Source organism: Anneissia japonica, unplaced genomic scaffold (assembly GCF_011630105.1).
Source record: "Anneissia japonica isolate Jap-2015-1 unplaced genomic scaffold, ASM1163010v1 scaffold287748_len1686314_cov196, whole genome shotgun sequence".
Lineage (NCBI taxonomy): Eukaryota > Metazoa > Echinodermata > Crinoidea > Comatulida > Comatulidae > Anneissia > Anneissia japonica.
In genome coordinates this window covers 847,947-858,009 of record NW_022727190.1, presented here as the reverse complement: position 1 = coordinate 858,009, position 10,063 = coordinate 847,947, and the positions used below count along the sequence as shown (strand labels likewise).

Genomic DNA, 10,063 nt, shown 5'->3' with positions numbered 1-10,063 from the left:
AGGATCCGGATCCTGCTAACCATTGGCTGCCGTACGAGAACATAGAATGAGTAATAATCTTCAACGCAATATTTTTACTCATCATTAACTCAAATTATACCAGATAATCACAATTTAACGTTATGTTCATGTTTTTATATTATAAAAATATTGTTTATAGGCCAATCTATTTGCTTTACCATAGTCAGAAGCCTATAAAATTTTATTTATTATTTATTGGAATGAGAATGATCTTGAATGGAAATCATATATCATATTTGACATTAAAATGTATCTTGGAATCTTGTATAGGCCTCTTAATAATAAGAAAGGTCATATTTCACAAAACATGAATTCATTTAGCTAACACGTTATGATAAGTAAAGAATTTATTATTCTACAACACACTGACTATGTACCAGTCGAAAAGGCCTAATAGGAAAAGTGACACATGACCGTATCCTTTGTCATGTTCGCAACATGAACGGACGAAACAGTTCATCTATCTGTCGTATAGGATGAAACATCAACAATGTTGGACATCATATGTTGGTTATGAAACTTCCTCCATGCTTCGTTAACCTGAAAAGAAACACATTTATACTAATAACAATGCACTGAAATAAACACCAGGAAAAGTTTTAATTTTCGAACATAGATTTTATATATTTTGATTATTTGAATGATTGCATTCTTTAACGAAATAAATTATATAATATTATAAAGATAATAGCTTACCTCCTTGCTAAGGAAACACTGTGTGAACCAGATCAAGAAGCCTTGCATAGACGTTGAAATCACAAACAGATACTTCAAAATAATGGTACTATGCAAGAGGCTCAGAATACCAAAGATCCACGTTAGTCCAACAACCGGGGTCAGAAGAAGAATTCTATATAACGTACTCCTAAATTACAAAAAAAGTAAGATATTAATGTTCTTAAGGCCAACGCAGACAGCGTCGGCCGACGCAGCCCGATCCGATTTATCGTCGGGGACAAGCCGTCGCGTCGTGAGAAATATTAAACATGTTTAATATTCTACGACGCGACTGCCCCCGACGCAAATATCGCGTCTGCGTTTAACACCCGACGCGACAACAAATCGCGTCGGGCTGCGTCGTACGACGCTATCTGAGTTGGCCTTTAGATTTTAAAGAATACTGCAGATATCATTCTTCATATGTTCCTCATGTTCTATTGTAGGAGGTTGGACGCAATGAATCATATTTTTATACTGTTTTCGTGAAATTTGGTTAACAAGTTTCATCTATCCATTCATTCTTGCCTCGTGTTCTCTTTTCCTATTACAACTAAAACAACATCAATCGCGTACTTTTATATCATTATACTCAATACATCAATAGCGCTATTTCATGAAGAACACGACGCTCAAAGCATGGACTAGTTAATTGACCTAGCTCTTGATTTAGTATTATACCATAATAACGTTGAAATTAGGAATGATGTTTTTGCCCTAGGTCCCTATACCCGACGTGTTAACGTAGTGAATGCACAGTGCGTTCCCAAATCGGACCCAAGACCTCTAGATAACTATATTGGTGTCTCAACCACTAGACAACCGACCAGTTATCTGGAGACGTGAGTTCGATTCTCACCCAAACCACTTGCAACTTGTGAGTTTTTGTATTAGGGAACGTATTGAGCATTCGTCGTCAGGAGGGCAAAAACATAATTCCTATTGAACCTCTTAACATGAAAAGTCCATCTATGAAATTTAATTTTAAAACTCACCGAATATGCTTCAGTTTGTTCTTCTCCTCGTCACTTTGGTGAGGCGTTTGAGTCTTCGTGTACACCACGTATCCAATTATGATGAGCTGAATCGTAACAACCTGCAGTATTTATTTGGTTTAATGTTATACAAAATAAACTTTACGATTATTTAGAACAAACCATGATATAGGCCTAAACAAATTCTAAAATAAACATCCAATCTAAAGAACTGGCAAGCGAATATAGTGTTTGTATGGAAAGAGGAAAGCGCATGGTTCTGGTTCTGGTGGGCAAGGCCGACCTCCTGAGGACTCCAAAAGCAGGAGTACAGGAGGGGTAGAAATAGTGTCGAGTGACAGGAAAGGTCCACCACCGCGGTTAAGCGCGCAGCGTTAGTCATGAGAGGGCTTGCCGTTACTGCCTCAGCCCGCATTGGACCTGATAGGTAAGAAACTCACAATCACACGAGCATCGGCTTTGCGAAAAAAATTCACATATAACTACAGTTGTTTCGTGCCTTCTCCATTATTTGTTAGCATATTACCAACTTTTAACTGTTCAGTATTGTATTTGTAATTCCTACTTGATTGTCGTTGTGTATAATTTACTTTATATATGTTCATGTTCATTAAACATCCTAGTGGTGGTTTTAGCAACGTATATTATAAAATAAATTAAAATGCTTTGGTTTTTTTGATGGTATTACTTTGGTAAATACCATTTGTATTATAACATGGTATTTCGTAGCTTGTCATATGCAAAACATGTAAAATAAATAGAGTAAACGGATAATTTCACTCACCGAAAATGATAAAATAATAGGTCCTACAAAGGACCACGTGACTCCATTATCAACGTTCAGCCAGCATCTGAAAAATGTACCGTAACATTTTCTTAGTGATTGCTCAAGCAAGTTACGCCCTGCGTAACATCATCATGTCTTGTATCACAGCCTTCAGTCGACCATTGCCTGAAATGTAAATTACCGTATTATAACCCTCGCCCCCCAAAGGGTGGAAGAGGGTATTGCAATTAGCTCCGTCTGTCAGTGTGTCTGTGTGTCTGTCTGTTGTGTTTGTCCTCCGGGAGCATAACTCAAAAACTACTGGTCGGATTAACCCCAAACTTTCACACATTGACAATATTTCATGTCTTGGTCCTCCCAGAATTTGGTGCTCTTCAGAAGTAAGATGTATATTTGAGAACGTTTAGTTAGGAAAGGCTGACTATAGCGGACCGACCATGTATCAAATTCTGGCCGGCGGACTGGAAGCAGCCCGGACTTGTAAGCCTGACTGATGGGCTTGCCACTTGAGGCCTATGATAGGCCTCATTTGGCGGATGGATTGAAGAAGTAAGATGCAGATTTTAGAATTTTTTAAATATTTTCCGGTCGTATATCTCACAATCTGCTGCCCCAATTAAAATAATAATAATAATAATTGTGAAAAATAATAAGATATGCAAAAAAGTATTCTATAAATGCACAAATAATAAAAAATAACAAAACAAAATAAAATAAGAATAATTTGAACCACATACGTTCAATTAACTTTACACTTAATACGTGCACATTTCCTTCATCATCACCATCGTTCTACGAGACAAGTATGGTCTAACTTACGGTGGGGATGATGTTTCGTTGATAAACACACAGACTGGCCACAATATATCATTATTTTCAGGAAGTGTATGCTTTAAAAAAAAAAAAAACAATTCAAATGCATATTTAATTAAAATAAATGTTACGCCCGCTAATAATAATAAATAATTATAATATGAATGATACCGACAGGTAAATGTGTAGTACACAAACTATCTTCTTTTCAACAAATTGAGTTATGGGTAGACCTAGTGAGCAGGCACGGTGGAAACTGAAACTGCTCCCCACTAGTTCCATATTCCTTAAGCTGGTCACTCACTGCGTCGTACGACGTGCGTGTGACCGTCGGAAGACGAGTTCAACTCCGCTGCCTGTGGTGAGTGCCAGACTCGACGTCGTGTGTTGATCGGTGGCAATAAACGGATCGCCATTAAAAACGATCGGTTGCGCGCGCGTCTCGGCGTTGCGTTCTTCATAGAATCGCGTCGGCCGACGATCGTCGTTCGCAGAGTGCCCGGCATGGACCAGTTAGTACCTCCCGGTGGTAGCCTATATATATTTAAATAAAAAGTAATAGACCCCTTATTTGGGACACCTATATTAAAAGAAACCCTAACTACATATTACTACTAATTAAGAGAATTTATTGTATAGTAGTTGAAAGTATTACTGGTTATATAATGAAACGCATCAGTCTCATAATTAAAATACCAAATTCAAATGCAGATAATGCAAATATCTTACCCGTATTGCAGGATATAAAATTGTTGTATTCACTTTCGGAATATAATTGCCATCAGCATTATATACAACTATGGAGACCAAATCGCTTGCAATAAAATAATTCGTAAGTTTGTTACCAGATCTGTAAATGATCATGTTCAGTGAAATTTCAATTCAATTATTCAATTAAAGGAAAAAATAACAATTTTGACAGTTATGGAAATATATAATGTTAAAATATATGAAAAAATGTAATTTTTATTAGAGATATAAAATAAAAAAAATGTAAAAACATTACTTAAAACTACCTAAAACCTAAAGGATTAAATGCAGGAATAAACAAATATATATGTACAAATCAATTAAATGCCTCAAAAGTGAAAAACGACGACAAAGGTAAAAGGATAAATAGGCCTACAATTATTAACTAAAAGCATTTTAAAATGTGTTTAAGCTGCGATTAATGCAATTGCTAGAAGTATTTCAAATTTAGGGCTGTACAGAGGATAATTTTCGAGTTAACTTGGGTATTGCACTATTGCTTAACGACATTTTCTAGACTTCATGTTGATATATTTTTTAGTATACCTAAGGTTCATCTTATGTGTTTTCTCATGTTTGGAAACCAGCTAGAGTATCTATTTGACAATATCTTTGGCGAAGTCAATACAAAGATGTTCACGTCTATCATGTAAGCTTCTGTAACCCTTAATTGTTTTTCTCCCGACGGAGGGGAGCAGGCAGCACTCCTCGACGGGCTTCCCTAGCTGGCGCCACCCTTGGCTTAAAAAAATATATGGGCCTACACGAGTTCGTCCCTTCATGTTTAGTGGTTTGGTGTGATAAAATATACTTACGACGAAGTGGTTAAGTTTTTCCAGCTCAGCACAATTGCAATTATTCCGATTGGTTCTGTGTAGTGAAGAGTAAGAAATTAAAAGAAAAAAAATTAAGTAATTTAATTTTTTTGGAAAATTTATCATAATTTTTAACATAGTTTATTACTACCACAAAATTGTATAAATTTACCATTCTTATTTTCAGCCACTAATGAAAAGTTAATACCGCCTGGATCAGTTGTAATTGGAGTCAGTTCGATTACAGAGTTCGAAGACTTGAGAAGCACACCAACTGAAATAATAATAATAATAATAATAATAATAATAACAATAATTAACAACAACAATAATAGGCCTATTAATATTAATAATGATAATAATAATAATGATAATAATAATAATAATAATAAAATAATAATAATAATAATAATAATAATAATAATAATAATAATAATAATAATAATAATAATAATAATATCATTATTATCGGAGCCTTGAAAACTAAACTGTAGTTTAAACCCAATAAGAACTCACAAATTCATCATTAGTATATCATGTATTTAAATGTTTACAATATATAAAACATCAAGGTACACCTGCTTCGTCGTCATTCGTTAAATACTGTATTCCGTCATTTTCAAGCTAGATTAGGATACGCATACATAGTATATTCTTTTAGGTTTTGTCCCAATTCATGTGATTTCGCTGGTTGAGGTCTCGTATTCTTATGATTTACACAAAACTTGCCTTGTTGAATTTATATAATGTCTGTCTCTTATACACATCTACGCAGTCCCCCGCTACCATAAATTATACACCCGAGTTCCCCACATTTGGGGGAATCGCAAGGGTCAACCACAGCTAAGTGCAATGCCGTGGCCTCGCCTTGGGAGGACTTCCTTCTTGATCAAAGTCTCTCCTGTGCCAGGTAAGTATGCTTTACATTCCACGAGTATAAGTTTATATACGAATAATTTAAATGCTATATACAAATGTCATTAATAAAAAAATTATACGGGCATTTATTCATTTAAAACTCAATGAAAAATATATTCTAAGATATAATTGTGTTATTTTACAAGGATATCTAAATAAAAATCATGTAAAGTATAATGATTTTGATCTCATGAACTTTACCACTTTTTATAGTATATCGACGCTCATGAATATTCATTGTTCATTGCGGAACAATAGGAGCAATGAGTCATGACTTCTACAAAAACATGACTGACAGATGAGTAAGACATCCTAAATATAAAGCCCCAGTCACAGTGCCATATACATTATTCCATAAAAAAAATAGTCTGTTCATGATTAATAATGAGGCAATGGCATTGAAATTTAAATTTTAATTATAATCCAAATATGAATCCTAGTAAACGGAAACGATAACATTTTTAATGGATGCTGCATAAATGGTAAGCACTCAGGCAGTAGCCTTAACTTATTTGAAAATGTGCACACACGGGAAAAAAAGATATTTGGCTTTCGTCAACAAAGAAAAAAAAACGGAAACCATGCCACGACTCAAGTGCTCACGGGACAAACATAATTATAGGCCTACCTCCTTCTTGTTGTCCTTTAACGTGGATACAATCTGATAAAATGCAACGTAAAAGAAAATAAGGTCTGTATAAATTACTGGTATGGTAATAATAATAATAATAAACGATAATAATTCTAAAAATAATAATAGTAGGCCTAATTATAGTGTATGAAGGCACGGTTAAACTCTCTTCAAATCGCGGCGTATACGTAGCCTACCCAAACACACTTTAACCATTGTTAACTGATAAATGTACCGTTTACATTCACGTACCGTACATCAGTATTAACATCATCCTTATTTCAAATATTTTACAAGTCTATTTATAACCAAAGATATAAAATCTTGTAAGATCAGCATCAAAACAAGTATGTCTATGTGAAAACTTCAAAAATCCAATATAAACGAGTTTCTCGTAAAAAAGAAAATGTAATAAGCTATTTTACTTCCAAGCAGACACAACATTATCGCTTATCATAAAAATGAACTTAATGATAACAAATATTATGGTCAAAACTTACATAAAGCAAACGGCAACAGAATCCAATACATTATCGAAAATATAAACCAAACTCAACCTGTAAGAATGACTCCACTAAATTTAAAACACATCCAATACAGGTATGTTGTATTGAGTTCAGCTGAAAGTCCTGTTAGAATATGAAACTGGTCAAATAAGTTAAACATTCATTTTTTAGAATTCAATTTGCTTTATTCTCTTCATCTTCGCTGCAGTTTAACTGCATGCGGTAAAACCTTCAGTATTAATGTCACGAATTAAAGTCATTTTAAGCCTGAGAAGTCCTGTGACTAAATCATCTCTGTGACTAAAAATGAAGATGCAAACATATTCGACTTCATACTATAGTTATTATCACCCACAGTGGCGTCCACCAGTGGGGGTTTTACGGTATCCGAGCACACCATTTTTATACAAAATAATAGTAAATTAATGGAAATAAATGGCAAAGTAAGTTACTTTAGACGTTAACATCCTATTTATGGTGTAGCCTTAGCCATCCATATGTTCGTCCATAATATGGCACCTTAAAAAGAGGTCAGTGGATGCAATAGGCCTTTTCATTCAGCACCCCCACCCTCCTTTCAAAATTCTTGATTGGCTCCACGCCACTGACCTTGAGCGCTTAATAAATTCAAATTATTACCTATATCTCAGCATAGAAACCTTACCGTTTTCACATAATGTCTGCAGAGCAATCTTGTCCTATAGACCTTGTAATTATTGTAGTCAAACACTCACAACTTCATAGCCAGCCTAATTGTGATCGAGTGCGTCGATAGTTCTGGTTCTTATTTGGATTAATGGCATGGCAAGAACAACCTAGATTCTTTTTCAATTCACACTAATGTAATTTGATTCGAACGTCTACTTTTTTGAAAGAGAATACCATACATCGTCCAATAATCCAGCTTAACATCTAATAAAATTAAAACTTTCCAACTTTTTTTTTTATTAACTATTCATACTAGGAACAGTATACTGTCAAGCACGTTCAATGAGAAGCCACGACATAAAATACGAAGATAAAGAAGACACGCGATATATAATATTTTTAACTATTAGAGGGTGACATAGAAAGTAGGCTGATATTCAGAAGGGCCTTTTAATTAAATGAAATAATGTGAGATGCTTTTATCAGCGAAATCTCTTTATGAGGCTTAGGGAGTGGAGTTGTTTTTAGTCGTGAAAAAAGGCCTGCTGTCACAGGGATTGAACCCAGCACCCTGGGATCAGAAGGCAAGCACCTTAACCACTATTCAACTCAACTCCAAAAATATTAATATATAATAATAATAATAATAATGTGTTAAAATATTATTAAGAAATTATGTTTGCCCTACCAGACGTGTTATAAGTAGTGAATGCTCAGTACATTCCCAAATACTTACGAAAAAAAAACCTCGTTAGTGATTCTGATGGGAAGCGACCCCATGACCTCCACGTAACTAGCATGATATCTTAACCACTAGACCACCGAGCTTGCGCTTGGTGGCAAGTGATGAATCCGATCCCCAAATAGCGCAGCAGGTACTGCAATGCTTTCGCGTCAGGAGAAATAATACGAAATGATCTATGCCCTTCCTGACATATTATAAGTAGGCCTACTGGAATGCTCAGTATATTCCCAAATACTTGCGAAAAAAAAATCTTGCAAGTGATACGGGTGGAAGTCGAACCCACGACCTCCAGATAACTAGCATACCACTAGACCAACGAGTTTGCGCTTGGTGGGTAGTGATGAATTCGATCCCCATCAGCGGATACTGCAATATTATTCGAACCATCAATTCTGCACCACGCATTTACCTGTTTCGTCCTCTACCGTTAAATACTTCATTTCGTCATCTTTAAGTTCTTCTAATTTGTCGCGTTGTTCAGAAATTATGTTATCTACAAGTTGTACCACATCTTCAATCCAAGACGACAATACAGTACGCCCTTCTAACAATCAAATTAATTAAATATTAAATTTGATTAAAAATATTATCGTTATATTGGACTCCAGTAGACGCTTTGTTACATAGATTAGAAAAATAATGATTGTTATACCTCTCTGCCTTCTAATTGAAAACAGGCATGCAGAGGCACGTAAGTCAGAAACATGGTTAGTATTATTTATTTGTGCCATATAATTTGGACAAACTAATTCGTAACATGAATTAATCGTTCAGGTTAGCCCTAAAAAAGCGATATTGATAAATAATTGATTTAATAAAAAGTCAATAATATGTTTCAAGAAATCGCTTGATATCGTCTCTTGTATCCCTTTATAAAGTCTAGTGTATGAAAACCAATCAAGCCTGAGATGCAATTCAATAAACAACAAACACAATCTGCCTCCGATAGAATAGTAATTTAAAAAAAAATCTATAAAAAAAAAATTAATACTGCCTACCTTGATCACAACAAATTCACTCTTTTTCTAAATGAGTGAATGCTTACCGTGCACCACGAGATATACCGCAAGCGTTAATATATTTATTATTATTATTTCGCCATGCAAAAAAAAAAATTATTGCAAGAGTACTTTTTGTTTTTTTGAGCATTAAATGTACCGGGACGTGTCTAGCGTTATAACTGTATGCAGTCAATAGCCACCATATGATCCAGTGTCACCGTCGGTTACAAGACCAGTGCCCGTACCAGTAAACCTTTAAACAGTGAGTGAATATTATTCTCAAAATAATGGAAAAAAAATAGTAAAATTCACTCTAAAATATAATGAAATCACACTCTTCTTTCACTCTATTGGAGTGATCACTGTTGGCACTCCTTCATTTTTGTTCTCACTATATTCCTCCGCATATAGCCTACTCAACACTCCTTGTTGCATCGCAGTTGGATCGGAGTAAACCGAACAGAATTTTGAGGTTCAGGGCGCATGAAAGGTTTTCGTTTTAGGTGCGAAAGCATTGTTGTTGGAATGGTACTTGGTCAGTGATTGATGTAATGTCCACGGAACAATGCAATGCTAATTATTGTGCTTAAGATTACGGAATGTGTGGAAAACAAAATAACTGCTTTGACAATCTTTTTCATCTATAGTCTCCACGTCACCATGCCCTCCTTAAGGGCAAAAATGTGCAACTATACGTGTTTTTTTTTTTTTTTTTT

The 10,063-nt window shown here is 34.9% G+C and overlaps 1 long non-coding RNA gene and 1 pseudogene across 1 annotated transcript; both read right to left on the bottom strand.

Annotated features, from left to right (window-relative positions):
- Positions 1-2,611: 2,611 nt before the first annotated feature.
- On the bottom strand, positions 2,612-5,524 carry LOC117113567. The gene is made up of 6 exons (XR_004446230.1): positions 5,477-5,524; positions 5,071-5,172; positions 4,899-4,953; positions 4,063-4,183; positions 3,340-3,410; positions 2,612-2,685 (listed from the first exon to the last, which is right to left on the bottom strand). It is a non-coding gene; the product is annotated as an uncharacterized LOC117113567 (long non-coding RNA).
- A 145-nt stretch (positions 5,525-5,669) lies between these two features.
- On the bottom strand, positions 5,670-5,816 carry LOC117113637 (annotated as a pseudogene).
- Positions 5,817-10,063: the final 4,247 nt, after the last annotated feature.